We start from the raw sequence: 12,045 nt of genomic DNA on the forward strand, positions 1-12,045 counted from the left end.
AAAGTATCAGAAGTGGAGTTTGTTCCTGGTAGGACACAATCGGGTAATCTGCACACTCGCTCCCCTAATTCATGTGGTAGATTAAAGACCCAATGGGCCCTGGTATTGTCTTATCTATGGATGGTAAAACTGCATTTATCTAAAGACAAAAGCCAGCTATTGGGACAAAGTGGACAATATTGGGAAACTATCAACTAAAAAGATGTACATTGAGTACTCTATGCATTGTTTCCAATTAAATGTCCCCCGTTCATATCTAAGTTCTGTAGTTTTGAGCTCAAACATTTTATTTTATAACTGCGTTTGGGAATACTTCCCACAAAAGAACATATTGGGGCTTGGAAAAAAAATCCAGGTTGCTGATCAGCTATGTCGTTTCTCTGGGCAAACTTTAGAATCACGTTAACATCATTTGACATCATGTCTGGTTTACAATCTTATTACGTGAGGGTTATATCTCGACCAAATTACGCATGATACATTTTTGGAGCACGCTATATAGAGCGGAATCTGCTGTTATAACTGCATCAGCACACACGACTTGCAAAGAAGTCTTGAGCCTGATTGAGAGCCAGTGATGTAACATCTGGTGCTAACTATTTATATTGCTTTTATGAAGTATTCTGTCTCACTTTTAGGAAACGATTTTAAAAAATTGCTTGTATTATGAATTTTATAAATGTATGTTTTGTATTTTTGTATTTCATTTGGTTTTACATAGCGCCTTACACCAAAGCGCTGAACATAAGAACAAGCACAGTACAAATAATGAATTAACATTTAAAAACACAGAATATTTCTGCGATTTCCGTAACCCTCATAAACCAGACAAAAGAAAGTAGGATCGTAGGAGACCCAAAAGGATGAATAAAGTGTGATAGAACTGAGAGAGAGTGCAGGGTGTATTCCAGTTTAAGGGTGCTAAGAGAGAGAAAGACCGGAAACAAGATTGAGGACAGGGGGGACAGGGAACTATAAGGAGATGATGAGAAGCTGAAGGAAGTGAATGAAAGGGAAGGTAGAATGTGAAAGGAGAGGAAAGATAGTGGGGAGCAAGACCATGGAGAGATTTGAAAACCAAACATAAAACATAAAACTAAACATAAACATTTCATTTTAAACAGTGATGAAAAGAGAGTCATCCCAGATTAGCCAAGGAAGAAGAAATAGAATCACGAGGAGCAAGCAGACAGAGAACACGAATAGAAGCATTAAATACAGATTTCAACTGAGCTAAACAAGATATGGGAAGTCCAAAGAGTGCAGAAGAACAATAGAAGAGACGTGAAAAGATTATTTCGAGGAAAGCAGTGGAGGGTCTCCGGAAGAGGTGGGAATGGGACATGGGCCTGCAATTGAACAAACACCTTTGGCATCTTATGGGTAGGAGGGCCTTCAAAACATCAATATCCTGTCAGCACAAACTCCATGGCTTGTAGCTACTGCACCGTTGGCAATATGACCAGGTGTGGCTATCTAAGATGTTCCCTACAGTGAATCCGCTGTGCTGGCATGGTTGCGGGGACAGAGCCGACTACTGGAACATGTGGTGGAGCTGCCCAAAGGTCCAGGTCTATTGGCAGAGGTCCTGGGGTGGATCAAAGATGTGGGAGCGAGGGAATGGGTGCGGGAACCTATGTTAGTACTGTTTGGTGTGGACAAGCAAGAGGAACAATGGCAGACCCGGCCCTCCATGGTGCACTTTCTTCTACTGGCAGCAAGAGCATGCCGCGCTAGATATTGGAAGAGAAGGGAACGTCTGAGTTTGAAGGAATGGTCTGAGATGGCAAGGACATTTATCTCATGGAAAAGATCACGGCAGCAATCCATGGAGGAAGTGCAGACGTGGAGGGGGAAAGGCAGCAATTCTGCAAAAGCTTTGGTCAGAATAAGGAGACATGTACATAACCATGACATTCCGGCTCGGTCCCGGTAGAGACAGGAGTAGCCACTGAACACAATCTGAGTTCTTGAAGAAATATGCTCGACTACTATACGTTTCAGTTGCTTGTTTGTGTGTCTGAAAATTCACATATAAGTTGATATATTTGTTGTACGACTGGGGGCGGGCTTGGGAGGGAGGGAGGCAATAAGAATAAATGAAAGATCCAGGGTTGGAAACATTTGTAGAGGGCATGCCTCCTCCAGTTGATTTGTACCTTTCAATGTTCTCCTGAAATCAATGAAATTATTTAATTTACAAAAAGAAATATATAGTCTCAAGTTCCGATCCTAGGCAGAGCTTGTCAAGTTAATGTGATTGTCACTGACATATTCATTTAACCTGAAGGGTCCATGTTTGAGTTCAAGCCGTTATGTTATGTTATGGTATGCTAATGGGCTTTTATGCTGCGCAGGTCAGCACTGTAGTGATCTTAAAGCACAAAGAACTTGTCCGAATGAGTGAATTGTGACCCCACCAAGGGTGTAAACCAGACCGTGATCTACTTGGTGAACAAGAAGCAGGCATATATAAGAAGGAAATGGTGAAGTGGGAGAAAGTCCAAACAAATAAAAGTCCCATACTTTTGTCCTGCCTTACTCTTCAACAGGATTCTTCTCCTGTAACCATCAGCCGCTTCCAGTACGTAGTGGGACCTCAATTTTTCAGGCTCGTCCCGCTCTTTAAACACTCAAGCATGAACACCTAGTAAGGTGAGTTATCTTTCTTTCATGATTAAAGTCTCCTGTCCTTGACTTGGTTACTTGTACCCGCACATCTAGCTAATGCCCTCCGCCCCTCCCTCAACTTCACAGTTTAGGGTTACTTTAGACTAATTGTATATTAGCCCTTCACCGTGGGTTTGCTTATTCTATTGATGCCCTTTCCATTCCATGCCTTTTTTGCCACCCACATCAGACTAGATGGGCTCATTTCTTTCTCTGGAGTATAAGTAGTTGCCAAATAGAATTCAGATGGAACAGAATGACCTTACTTTGGAACTCTCACTGAGCTGTTTAGGCCTTTGATTTTATATCCTTCTATTCATTGGAACACAATTTGACGTATTTGAATGTAATAGGAGTGGTTACCTCCTGTGTATGTATCCAGTAAAGCTTTAACTCCATGCTATTTCCACTTGTAAGGATTAATACATTTGATTGTGTTTACCGCTGGTCTTAGATTATGAACATATCTAGAACTATCAGAATACCATTTTGTTAACATAGAACCTTTGATTCACTGTTCCTTTTTCTTTGTTTTTCCTTCATCGTTTTGGTTTCCATCCATCTATCATCAACAGTCAATTATAGGCTTCTGATGAAGAGGATCATCCTTGAAACGCGTAAAGCCTCATTGTATTCAATCTGTGGAATGTATTTTTGTTCTCCACCATATTTGTTCATGCAAATGTAATTAAAAATACTTGCCAATTTTTAAACACAGTCTGTGTTTCCAGAACTCTTTGCTTTATGAATGTGTTTCCTATGAACCATGTTTTTGGAAATTCTGCTTACTAACTTGAATGTAGTATCATTGATGTCTAATTACCACCTTTTTGGTGGATTCTAGATACAGTGCAGGGGACGGGAGGGCTCCTACATTGGATCCTCATCTTTTTCCTACATTAGAAAGTCTGAACAAAAACAGATAAACATACGCAACAGAAAATTAATACAGGGGTGAGTGATAGTGATTGCTGGAATGCATGAATGGTATCTGGGGTTAGATCAAAAGGGTCATGAAAAGAATCAAGAAAAGTCCAGGTCGGACAATTTGGTTATGTTGTACGTTAGCAGTGCAATGTGTTGCTCATATCATTTCAATGAGTTATGAATGCGCTTTGGCCTTGAGATGTGCTCAAGAGTTCCTGTGAATTGCTGGAGCTTAAAACCAGGTATTCGCAGTGAGTTCCATTATGAGGAGTAATTAAGCGGCCTGGCAATGCCAAGCCCGCCGACAGAGGTGCCAGATCCAAGAGTTGGCTGCGTGCTGAATGCAAGCTGGCATGATCTATGCTTCGTCTTCCAAACCCAGTGAAGAATCCAAACCTGGAAAACCTTCAGCACATTTCATGAGAAGTAGCAACACCTTTGAGCAAGACTGCTATACTTTAAATTGGACAGCAATTACAGCCTTTTCTGCCATTTATCTCCTCTATTTTGGGTCGGTTGGAGCAGTGGTTGATAATTTATTGCAGCTCAAATACACGTATCTGTCATGTTCTATTGGGGCGAGAACCTACAAGAATGGTATTAGGGTTATGGGGAGCTGGTGAGTGATATAAGAATGATTTCATCTGATTAGTTTTGGTCGTCCATTAACATGGCGGAAACTATGATATATGTTGGTGTAGTCTTCTGTATATGGAAGAGAGCAATATCTAATTGTTAAATCGATTGTCTGATACACTATGAATAAATGTTTTAGAATAGTATGTGAACATGAGTAGGGGAGCATTAAATAGAATTAATGTACTTTGTGGTGCTGATATATGATGGAATGTAATATGATTGTTTATTGTGTCTTATTATGTTAATGTGTGCTATTGCGTTTTATTGTGCTTATGCTGTTTTATCATGGTTATTTTTATCTGATTGTTATTCAATATAGTGCATAAGGTTTTAATTAACCAATTTGCACTTTAAATTCAATTTTTAAAAAAACATGTTCTATTAAAAAATATTTTAAGTAAACTATTCTCATACACAAAGCTTGTGTCTTGGTGTTCCTTTTTTGGAACAGAGAAGGGGCGCAATTCATGTACCTCTCAGTCGTTGCCGGAGTCTCTAAACCACAGCGCTCTACATGAGGCTAGAAGTTATTGTGAGACAGTAGCAAAGTCAGTGTTCTGCTGTTGGCACCTTCATGCTGTTTATTGGTAAACATTTGCCCCAGCCACCAACAGTAGGGGTATTCCCTTCAGTATATAGTATTTTTCCGCAGGTTTGGTCGGCATCTAGGGAACACCCAACTGTAGTTTAGCAGCGCATAGCAGCTCTCCGATAATTTGCAGGGAGGTTGTGTTTAATGCCTGGGAATTTTGCAAATGCATTTAGTACCTAGTAACCACATTTTGACAAATCTGGCAGCAGCACGGTTCCTTACACTTTATGGCAGAAGACGCTTAGCTTCATGGATGAACAAATCTCAGAAATGATGAGGGGCCCATCTATGTTTAACCCCAAAGGGTCTCACCCACCATCACATTCTTCATCATCCGCAGAGGATTTGCTTAAATTGAAAAATAAAAAGTACTTCCGGACGTAGTTGCATGGGCGCTTCCTCCGGGAGTACTTCAAAGCCAACATCATCGCTATGGACCTGATAGTGAGAAACGAACCAGTGCTTTCCTTGAACAACATTCAATACAGGACTAACTTCAGTCAGATAGCAACCAGGTGTAGTAGGGACCCAATGGTCCTTACGATAACAACAGCACAGAGGGTTGAAGACACTAGTCCAAAATATGTAGAGAATGAGGAGAACATATTTAGTGAAATTACTAACATTCAAGATGTGCAGTCAAAACTGCGAGAAATCGACTCACAGTTTGATTCATTCAAACTGTGAGTTCAAAACCCTCTGCATTGTCCACAAGGCCGTCTGGGCCAAAATACCTTCAACTCTCTCTTCCTAAATATCTTCCTTCTCGAGCTCTTCGCTCATCCGCCTCCAACTCCCTCAGGGTCAGCCGCTTCTCCAAACAACGAGTTGGGGGCAGATCTCTTTCCACTGCAGGGGCCTCCCTCTGGAACAGCCTTCCTACCTCCCTGAAACTTGAGGAGAACCACCTCCGGTTCCGGAAGCACCTCAAAACCTTCCTCTTTGCCTCCGCTTTCTCTCCCCCTCTCCCCTGCTAATACTACTGAAACTGCACTGAATCTGCAACTGGGCCATTCACCGTTCTCGGCCCAGCCACTCTCCCCTGCACTGCCTCCACGGCAACCCCTGCACTACGGGACTGTGTCTGTATCCATACAGCCCCCCTTCCCAGCACTTGTCTGCACTTACCTTGCACTTGCCACCAGCTGGCCCTTGTTATTTATCCTGTATGCTGTATGCTAATAACCCTGTACTGCACTTTCCCCTCTCCCTTTCCCCCATGCACTTTTCCCTTCCCCTCTACCCTTGCACTTGCGCGATCTGAATGACACCTGGCCTAGTAAGATCGTTGTCTGTCTCCCCTTGTTCCCCCCCCTGCCTCGTCACGCCTTGAAACACTTGTGTATAGGCGCGTTACAAATGCCTTATCATATCATATCATATCAAACCTGCCACAATAACTTGAAAAACAAAAAAAATCACAAAAGACATCAACGAGTTGAAATTGGAAACAGTTTTCCCATATTTAGCAGGAAACTATATGGAGAATCGCAACAATGAGAGAGACTATCCCATTTACGATCAGTCGCGTCCTAGACGCAGATGGCTCACCTTTTCCGATTCCTCCAGGTCAGACTCAAGTGGTGATTGGTATTCAGAACAGGGTAATTATGCACAAGGCCCTACCGGGGCAGGCCCAGAGTAGGATTCAGGCCCCCCCACCTTCAAGACCAATATCCCCCACCGGCATTCATGCTGCGATTCCAACCATGGAGACACCCATGGAGGAGATAGATCCCCGGCTGACGCTACCTGTGTTCAATTTATCAGGGGTTGAGTTGACCCAATTTGAAGCAGAGGTATTGGCTAAAAGGCTGATTTTCGTACCACCAACCCTACAAACTGGTTTGTTGCGGAATCTGTACTCTGTCGGTTCTTCAAGAAGCTGAGATTAAGATGTTTCTTTTTTGACAATGAGTCCACGTCATCTGAAGATGATACAGGTTTTAAGATCAAGTCTAATTTATGTCCCACTGATAATCAGACACCAGAAAAACTGCTTACCTTTGAAAAGTGTGTCCTGCTGGAGCTACATATGCTTCTGAACAATAACACCCACATAAGACAGAACCTTTCCAATTTGAAGAAAGCAGCCCTAAAAATACTCAATACCAACATAGATCTGGTCATCAAACCAGCGGATAAGGGTGGGGGCACTGTGGTTTTAGACCAAACCCAGTAATATTCCATTGTTTTGGATTTGCTGGAGAAGGATGAAAACTATACTAAATTGGGCCGATATCTTACCGACACCATCAAGCAAGTAATTCTGCAAACTACACAATTTGGCCTGGAGTGTGGCTGGATTTCTTCCAGTGACTTTGAGTTTCTCAACCAGTCCAAAGGTAGGATCCCTACCTTCTACGCAATCCCAAAAATCCATAAGGACTAAAATTACCCCATGGGCAGACCCATAGTTTCGCGGTGCGGCTCATTGTTAGAGCCCATATGTACATTTCTAAACTACTTTCTAAAGCCCATCAGTGCAAACACCAAATCCTTTCTGAGAGATTCAATGCAAACCATTCAGTGCTTTGAGGGTAAAGTCTTTGACCCCAGTAGTTAACTGTTGATCACCATGGATATAAAAAGCGTTCTATACAAGCATCCCGCAATTGAATGTGCCAGGGAATCCCTGACTAGACACGATATCCAACTTAATGTGCTGGTGGAATTCAGCCTAGATCTATTATGCAAAGCCCTCACCAAGAATTATTTTGTGTTTGACAACACATTTGAATTGCAAAAGTGTGGGACAGCAATGGGCACTGTATTTGCGGTGGGCATGGCGATATTATATATGGCCTGGTTTGAGGGGGCAGTTTATCTATAATGACACCAATCCATTCAAAGACAACATCAGAACAGCATCAGAAAGTGGCATCCCTTTATAGACTGTGGGCCTCATTATGAGTGTGCCAGTCCGGAAACAACGGTGCCGGTAAGCCTACCAGCACCGTTGTTTCTGGATCGGCACACTACGACTCTGCAGGTGGGTGCTGTCCCACCCGCCAGGGTAAGACCTGGCGGGCCGAAGGCACCCACCCACAGAGTTTCACGGAAGCACTGGCACCATTATAAACGGTGCTTGTGCTTCCATGGTCCCCATTCTCATATGGGACTCCATGGGAATGGGCACTTACAGAATTACTGGTGCCTGGGTGTTACCTGGAAGTCATGCGTAGGTCATTTTTTCCGATGATATCTGGCGGTATCACCGGCAGGCTTACCACCAGACTCGAAATGACACCTAATGTTTCTTTTTATGCAGAGGTCTCATGCAGTCACTATCTGATTTTCACGCTTGGGTGAACCAACGAAACACAGAGTTTACAATGACCCAAGACTATGAAAAAATCAATTTTTAAGATCTTACAATTTTCGCAGGGCAAACTGGTGTGCAGCCTCTACAAAAAGGCAACTAACCTAAATACCCTGCTGCACTACAGGAGTTTTCACCTGAAACCATTGAAAGAGAACTTGCCCCTCGGCCAATATCTTAGCCTCAGGTGTAACTGTATGAATCTGGAGGATTTTTACCTCCATGCCCACGATATGGATCACTGGCTCAAAGCCTCGGGATACGCCACCAAAATAATTTCAAAATTACCAGTTCACGCCACACAAGGCATTATTGCAACCCAAAGTGCAACACAGCACGGAAGAAAGAATGACAATGGTTTTTGCCCCAACACCACACAATTTCGTGGGTGGATTAAGACATGTTGGCCACTAGTTCACTACACCACAGCACTCTATATGAGGCAAGACGTTAATGAGAGGGAATTTTAGAATATTGTCTATTTTACTATGTAAAGTTGTTCTATATTTTGTGTTTGTTTGTATGTTGTTATGTTATGTTATGTTATGTTATGTTATGTTATGTTATGTTATGTTACTTGGCATTTATATAATGCTCTATAAATCATTGGTATGACCTCAAAGCATTGGTAGGTTGAAAGCCCTCGGGAACCGTAGTTCTGGTCAGTAGAGGGAGATGTGTCGTAGGGTGCGTGGGTGCACCAGATATGTGTGCAGTTGATGTAATTGCTGGATGGTAGCTGCATCCTAGCATTAGGTGTGGTGCTGAAGAAATTAGTTGGATGTGTGCAGTCTGGTGGCTGGACACCGAGACTGGGCTCTGGCTGTGTTATGCCTGAAGGACGCATATGTGAGCAACTAGGCAGGAATGTGCTCGGCAAGCAGCGTTTTAAAGGGTAATGAGGTGTTCATGGGGTCGTGTTCGTACCTGAACAGCTAGGCCGAATTAATCATGTGTATAGCTGTGTTCTAGTTGAATGATGGTGTATAGTAGAGAGTAAGCGTAGTGATGTGATATGATGGTTATCTTTAAAGCGCCCGAGACCAGGCACGTGAACAGGATGGCAGGGAACAGAGCGACACACGGACACATAGAGGCAGGGGGCTGGGCTTACAGTGACAGGAGGGGGGATGCGAATATATAGCAACAGCATGGGGAACAGGAAAGCCGGGTACACAGTGATACACGTGTGGGGCATGTTAGCATTTACATTTCTATCCAGATGTGATTCAGGCTAATGTTTACAGCTCCACCCAAGTGTGGGACAAGCCAACATTTGCATTTCTATCGAGAAGCGACTCAGGCTAATGTTCACAATCCTGTCAGGGTCTGGTGTAGGCTAATGTTCCCAATTCTAGCTAAGTGCGGAAGTGGCATTGCTAACATTCAGAATCCCGCCTCGGTCAGGAGTAGGCCAATGTTTGCAAAGCTACTAAGTGCGGTATTGCTAACATTCACAATGTAGTATGGGTCTGGGCATGTGAATATTCACAATTCTAGCTAAGTGCGGTATTACTAACATTCACAATCTAGTATGGGTCTGGGGCAGGCTAATGTATGCAACTCTACAAACACGCCAACCTGGTGCAGGGCCTGAAACTGGACCTTCCTTTTCATCCGTCATCCTTCATGCCTGGAGGTGCAGACTAGGGCTGATGGACTTCTGGAAGCTTAGACAATATTCGCCCATGAGAGGCTCTTGAAATTCACTGACAAACGGATCCCTGCTGTAGGTAAATGGAGAGCACACAGGCTCTTTGACAAAAATAGAACTTTTTTTCTGTCAAAAAATTGAGAAGTAGTTCACTGAGCAAAACTTGAGGACTCCCAACACTAGAACATGCGGTAATAATCTGAAGATGGCTGCCAGTGGGGGGTAGGGAGAAGACTGTCATGAGCTGGGGGGCCGTAAAACCCAGAGGACAGTGATTGGTTTAGAGAAATACAGTTTGTAAGTGAAAGTGTAACTGATTTTTCTTTTACCGAGGATTCCCTGCCTGACCACAGAGAATATCCATGCCAGACCCCATGCTGGAGAATGTATATTTTTTATATTGCCTACTGATCTTGTCATTTAGGCCAGTATAGTATTGTCACGCTAACATTTTCCAGTACCTGAGACACATTAAAGCCTTTCATCTCAATTTCTACACCATACAACAACCAAAATAGCTTTCCATATTTGCCAAAGAGATTTTTTAAATCAGCTGCTTTGGTGTTCTGAGAAAGTCCACTGACTCAGAGATTTCTGGTTGAACTCCCACTTGTGCCAAGTGTGCTCCCTTTAACACCTTTAGAAGATTTGCTTTCTTTTGTGTCCTTAGAGGCGCTCTTTGCTTGACCTGTATCACGGACACAAGCTCTGGCTAGTCGAAAGAATGTCCTGTGACAAATCTCTTGGCGGTGTCGGGGGAGCAGGCTTGCTGGGCCCAGCGCCTACGCCTCAGTCAGCATTCTCGCCCTGCGACGACTTCCTCCGCCAACGTTTCCATACAAAGCTATGTGAAGCTATGAGCATATTGTGTAAACGAATACATACAAAAATAATGTGAGGAAGCAGCAAAGTCAGTGTTCCACTGTTGGCACCTTTAGAGCTGGGACAAGAGGCAGCCACACACCAGGTGTGCCCTAAACGCGACGAATAGTGGCACAGCCTCACCCACCTGCTAGAAGCACCGGCCTGCTGCGAGGTAGAGCTCAGGCATTAATACACCTGCTTCTTAGATCAGTCTTTAATATGCAAATCCCAGGATCGAATTCTGGTGATGCAGCTCGGTCTGTTCATGTTCGCACGGCGCAGATATCTGTGTAATCTGCCTTTCCCAGATCTGAAACGCAGCTCTGCTGACACGCCCGTCCACTTCACGACAGTGGTGAAATAATTTCAGAGGGACAGTGCCTAAACTCCTCAGTGGAGCTGCTTTACTTTTATTGGAACTTTGAAAAGGGCCTGTACAGCGCTGTTAAGAGGCTGAATTTGATTGGACGCTGTATACCAATAAAGCAATAGTCTCAAGGTAAATAAAGTATAGCACCGCTGTGGCTCGGAGGCCTGCGGGCCTACAGTCTTTAGCGAGTTGTAAATAATAAATAAATAAGAGTCTTTTCCTTTCAGCAAGGTTTGCCATGCTTTAAATAGTGACGTCATTTTTGCACAGCACTGAATGCCGGGTCACAGCCACTTCACAGTACTCCATTAAATGGAGAATACACAGGGCCGCTGCACCAATGCAGCATTTCTCAGCAGGCAAAACTGCACTATACTGAATCGTATAAGTGCAGACCTTTTAATATTAGTGCAATACCTTTAATGACAGTGAACAACACTTGTCAGGTGGACTTTTCTTTCAACGAGGCTGTCTGGAACGTCGCAACAGGAGAGTTGTTTTTCATGGGGCCACACTGACACTGAGCAGGGCACCGCTGGTGTACATTCACTGAGACTGGGGGGACGGTGTCAGTAAGGCAGCTAGACTTTCAGTGCAAACGTTCTGGCAATTCCCAGCAGGACTGCAAGAGTTTGAATGAGAGACATGTGGTACCTCACAGCATGATTGGCACGGCTTTACATGGACAGTTAAGGTATTATTGGAGAAGGCTGTTGCTTCTCAACGTGTGATGGGACAGAACCTGCACTTCTCTAAGGGGCTGCCATACTTTCAGTGTCAACAGCACTACAACTCACTTGTTGTCCCAGCTGAGAGGTCAATAATGGAATGTGCATGTACTCTGAAATGCATTCTATACTTCTCGAGCAGAGAGGATTCACATTGTTGTGGTGTTCACAATGCACCTTTCACAACATGTTCACCTCATTGCATGCATACAGTCATTTCAGAAGGGATACTCAGTGTGCTGAGGCTGTCATTTCATTTTCACCTCATTGCATGCAGTC

Source organism: Ambystoma mexicanum, chromosome 4q (genome assembly GCF_040938575.1).
Source record: "Ambystoma mexicanum isolate Mex_15411 chromosome 4q, UKY_AmexF1_1, whole genome shotgun sequence".
In the NCBI taxonomy this organism is placed as follows: domain Eukaryota; kingdom Metazoa; phylum Chordata; class Amphibia; order Caudata; family Ambystomatidae; genus Ambystoma; species Ambystoma mexicanum.